This window comes from Prionailurus viverrinus, chromosome A2 (assembly GCF_022837055.1).
Source record: "Prionailurus viverrinus isolate Anna chromosome A2, UM_Priviv_1.0, whole genome shotgun sequence".
NCBI classification, from domain to species: Eukaryota; Metazoa; Chordata; class Mammalia; order Carnivora; family Felidae; genus Prionailurus; species Prionailurus viverrinus.
In genome coordinates this window covers 131,863,935-131,869,356 of record NC_062562.1, presented here as the reverse complement: position 1 = coordinate 131,869,356, position 5,422 = coordinate 131,863,935, and the positions used below count along the sequence as shown (strand labels likewise).

Genomic DNA, 5,422 nt, shown 5'->3' with positions numbered 1-5,422 from the left:
GGTTTTACCCACCGAGCTACACAGGTGCCCCACCTGTTTTTGCCATTGCTTGCTGTTGTTACTGTTTGTTTTATGGGTGATGGTGGGGTGGTTGGTGAGCAGCGTACCACTTACAACTGTATGCAGTTTACAAAACAGCCACAAGAATAGTGACCCATCCTTTCTAATGTGTCAGCCTTGCTGACTGAGGAGCTGGGATCTTGGTGCACTCTGGCTTGCCAAAGCAAAAGCAAGGCTCATGGGACTCTCTGGCACTCATTTCCCAGAGACCATAAGTACAGCACATACCCAGGAGTCCTCTCTGAGTATACATACCAGTAAACACATGAATCTGGGCATATAAAATTCAGCTCCCTGCCCCCTACGAAATAGATAAGCCGTAGAATCCCCTCCCCCTCCCACTCCTTCTTCTCTCTCTCTTCTCTCTCTCTCTCTCTCTCTCTCTCTCTCTCTCTCACACACACACACACACACACACACACACACACACACACTCACACTCACACACACACGCACACACACACACACACACACACACACATCTGGTCGGACAATCAAGAAGGAATTTGAGAGCAAGTCTGAGGTTGGGAGGCCATTTGGAAAATTAGTGCAACCATCTCTGGACACTTGGAGGGGTGGGGATGGGGGTGGGAGAACAAGTAGGGAAACAGAAAATGATACATTTACGGAGGTGAAAAAGCACGAACAGTACATTTTCACATGTTTTTAACGTACCATTTCTAAAGCAGATATGACATTGGAAACAGCATCTAGGGTTATAACCATTATCTACAGGGCAGGAAGGGCTTTTCGGGGACTGGAACCACCTAGCTGGCCCAGCCTGCATCCCTCACATCACTGGGAGCTCGACTCTGCAGCCCCTGGGGTCCGGTCTTCGTGGGTTACCTTAGTCAGGAGCGTGTGCTGGCTGACCAGGGCCCCAATGCTGGCAGAGCAAGGACTGCCTCACCCACTGCCGTGGGCCTGCTAGACAGGAACAGGTGACTCCTATCTGACAGAGACATCTGCCCGAGGCAAGTGGCAGTGGGGGTGCACCCCTCCTGGGCACTTACATCAGCATCACAAAGGGACCAGCTCACCTGGGGAGGGGCAGAAACCAGGGTGGGGGACAGCGCCCCTCTGGGAGGCCATGGAGACCCCAAAGGGCAGGCTCTGCAGGCGCAACCTGAATTCTAAACCACGCAAACAAAAGCTCTTGAAGCACATCCATGCCAATATTGCCAGGTATAAGCCTTACTGCTGCCCCCATTCTATTAATAATAAAAGACAAAGCTGTGTTGTTCCACTTTCTATTTTTTTCCTTGCTAGAAACTCCCTCCACCCCTTCAGGGGAGACTTGTCAATGAAAGTCTTCTTCCCCACATTGCTTTCCCTGACCCTGCCCTGTCTGATCACCTTGCCCACTCATACCTTTGGGAACCTCTTTGAATGTCACTTTGTTTCCCGCCAGAGCCCTACTTGGAAGGCCCATATTTGCCTGAAATTCTTCCCTTTTGGTTATACAGTCTGAAATTCACCTACTATCACTAAGCTACCTATTTAAAATGCAAATACTTCTGCATGGGTAGGCAGTCTGATCTACCCAAATTAGAAATGTTCCATCAAGTTGGGTTTTCCTAAAAAGCCAAGAGGGCAGTTTCAGAGGGAAGTTGCACAGAGGAATCCGTGCATCTTGGTGGACCAAGGTACTTGGGGAGAACAGCCTTGCCCTCCTACAGCCATGCTGTGCAGGGAATTATAGTTACTTTAGAAAGCATGGGCATCCAAGGCTCCAGCAGAAGGAAAGGAGTCCCAGGCTCAAAGTCTCCTTTCTTGTCTCACCAGACCCAGATTGTAGATGTGGCTTCTATGGTCAGGAAAAGAAACCACAAGTTATGATACAAACACTAACCTGTTACAAAGATTGTGAGCCAAAAATAATTATTGAAAAGCAAATTAAGACCTCACCAAAATCTGCAAAACAAAGAACAAAGACTCCATTCACAATATGCAGTAAAACATGATAACCTGTACTCCACCTGCCCTTTCCACACCTTACACACACATACCAGGAATGCCCCTTCAGATCTTCTCTCACACATCACACTCCCCCAAACTTGCACCCCAACCCAGAAAGAACAGGTCTTCTTTTGTTTTCTTCATCTGTATTCTCTGACTGGTCTGGACGAAAAGAAATGTTGGCTTTCATTGTAATTCCTTGATAATACACTTTTGTCTAAACTGTCAAGAAATAAATGTGTCACTAGAGAAGAAAAGAGAGATGAGAGAAAACAGACTTTATTTTCTGATAAGACAAGGGTGTTGATTGTCCTGTCTTCCTAATGTTCTATTTCTTTATGGTTGGTTGCTTTGCATTTTTTCTAAAACGCAAGACACACATTCCAACCTCCTTGTTAACATCAGAACAGTTTCCATTTTCATTTGGAGAACTACACAGTGTTTGATTTTTACAGTCCAGGAAGCTAGTGACCATATAATCATCTTCAGTTCCTAAAATTAAGCAGAAAGATAAACAAATAAGCAAAAACAGGGACTATATTTACTTGTGGATATATTCACAAAGTTCTAGAAGAGAGTGTGAATATGAAGACTTGTGGAATCAGTGGCAATGGCCCATGGGAACAAAATAGCTTTTAATCAGGATTTTTAAAAAACGCATTTTAGAAGGAAGCGACAGGGAATTCAGTCACTCCTGACTTGGAGTAAAAGACTGACTGAACTTCCTTTGGATTAAATAAGGCTGGCATTACTGGATGATCCTAGGACAAGGACCAGAACTGTACTTTCTAGAAGATCATGCCACGCTGGAAGGACATGATGGATGTCCTACCATTCCAATAAGGTAAGGACAAGCAGGTACATAATGTGTAGGTGCAGTTTCCCAGGATGTTCCAAACTGAAATCCACATCAATGACTTCCTCTATTCTCCACTGTCAGCTACCTCACTCACCCAGGGATCATTTTGGAACACAATACCATCAGTATTCCAAATTTCTTTTTTCTCCACTGCTTTTCCTTTGTCTGAATCTTCTTACTAATTATTTAGCTTAAAAAATATATTGTATTCAACTTGTAACACAACTTGTAAACTACCTTATATATTCAGGAATGGGAAAAATATCTATTGAGAGACAGTAAGGTGGAGAGAAGAGTGAAAAGGAGAGAGAAGGAATAGAGAAGAAAAGAGAATGGTAGTTTTCTGTGTTGCCTTTGTCCTCCACTAACACACAGCACTTATCATCACCGTGCTCAGAGCAAAACATGCCTGTGAGAAAGAGAAAGAATTATCCTCAGCGTAGTAATCTATTCACATAACTTCAGCTGTCATATTTCTGTGGAAGATCCCACAATGTTTATCTTCAGTCACAAGCTTTCTCCTGGTTTCCTATCTCCGCTTGTCTGTCTAGTAGATTATTTCCACTTGGAGGTTTTACTGTCACTTCAAAGCAACCATTTCTAAAATCATATTATCTGGCTTCATTCCCAAACCAGCTTCATTTTCTTGCAGTCGCATTTCTATTAATGGCAACAAAACTTTCTAAATGACTCAGCCTAACCCCCTAGCACCATCATTGGTGCCATCTTCCTCCTTCTTCTCACCTCCATGTCATTAATGTTTTCATCTTCCTGATGAATATATATATGTGTCTGTGTGTGTGTATATATATATATATATATATATATATATATATATATATATATTCTCTCTCTCTCTCTCTCTCCTCTATTCCTTCCTTTCCATTCTTAACCCCATTAGCCCTTTATCACTTCATGTGCACCTGGAGTTCTAAAGATAAACAACTGCACAGTTCTATCTGGGCTCATCTTGATTCAGGATATTCTGAACTCAATGCAAAAAATTACCAAAGGGAATAAAGAAGAGGTAAAAACTGTCATGATGATGATAATGTTTCTTGAGCACTTACTATTTGTCACGTACTTCTTAAAAGCTCTTAACATAGATTAACACAGTTAAGTCTCACAATAAAACTCTACAAAATGGATACTATTTGTACTTTCCTCATAATAGGTAGAGAAACATGACAGTGGAAATAAAATGTACATGGTGTTCTGGGAGTTCAAGGTTTCAAAATCATTTTGTAAAATCATTTGGCAAAACAGATAAATCTATAAATTCTTTTTCTTGGAAATAATCTAAGATTCTATTTCATAGCTGAGATGTGAAATTTAGTATGACATAGAAAGGGAACACTGGAATTCTCCAAATTCTTTTCTATTTCCAGGGTCATTCATAAAGAAACAATGATTCATTCATTCAAAACATTCTTGAGCACCTACAATGTACCATTACCAACGAATGGTTGTTGTGTCATTACATTGAGCCTTCTCATTTGTATTAGCTTTTCCCTAATTATTGCTAAAGTCTTACCTGAGGCAGATAACAGGCCAAAGAAAAGAAGAGCTAAAAAAAGGAAAGGAATCTTCATAGCAAGTCCTCTCAGAAGCAACTAAGTGTCTCAAAAGGATAAACCAAGGTAAACGGAGGTGATTTCAGGATCAGAATCCCTGTACTTCGAGACTTTCCTGGATGAGCTGGACCTAATATGACTTGGTCTTTCTTAGATTTGTGGGGATCCAACTCCTCATAACTCCTGTATACTTCCTATTTGTTTAATCATATTATGACATGCATAAGCCCTTATTACATCTTTATAACACTTTTTACTCATCCATGTCCCTCCTCACTGTCTCAGTGACCCACCAATAGGACTTAACTGGGAGGCCTTTTATCACTTGAAGGATCACTTGAGGGCTCCCTTAAAGTTGGCACTGCCTTTCCTGATGCCCACAGTACTCCCTCCCTCCCTACAGGAGCAGTGCTTTCCCTTATCTTACATATCTCTTTTCCTAGTGTGGACATCATGTTCACCAGTGGTGCCTTGAATATTCTTATCAGGTTGTTAGTAAATCTGAATCTTCACAGCCCCCAATCCACCTCCTGTCCTGCAGAGTCCAGCAAGCATTGCTGAAGATCATCGTGTGATTATGCTAATGTTTAATGTTCATATCCTTTCAACAGGGCCCTGGTGGTGGCTTTCCCATTTAGAGGGACAACCACAAGGAAAGGGATTATATGTTCTCTGACCCTGTGCCTACACAGTATCGTAACATAGTAGTACTCAGAGAAATTTGTTGAACTGTTGAAATGACCTATTTCCCTACTTTTTTTGTTAGTCTTTTATTCACTCCTCTCACCCCACTGGAGCTCTTCATATCAGAACTAACCTTATCCCTCCCTTTTCATGAAGATAACTTAAAATTCCCCTCTTATTTCTCCCTTTACTGAAAGTACTGAGCCATCACTTGCCTATTCCTTCTCACATTCTATCCACATTAAAATATCTTTATCTTTACTTCTATCCTTTTTATCTTCTGTTT

General features: G+C 41.8%; 1 long non-coding RNA gene across 1 annotated transcript; it reads right to left on the bottom strand.

Annotated features, from left to right (window-relative positions):
* Positions 1-2,282: 2,282 nt before the first annotated feature.
* LOC125148672 (uncharacterized) lies at positions 2,283-4,624 on the bottom strand. The gene is made up of 2 exons (XR_007145674.1): positions 4,413-4,624; positions 2,283-2,511 (listed from the first exon to the last, which is right to left on the bottom strand). It is a non-coding gene; the product is annotated as an uncharacterized LOC125148672 (long non-coding RNA).
* Between the last annotated feature and the right edge of the window lie 798 nt (positions 4,625-5,422).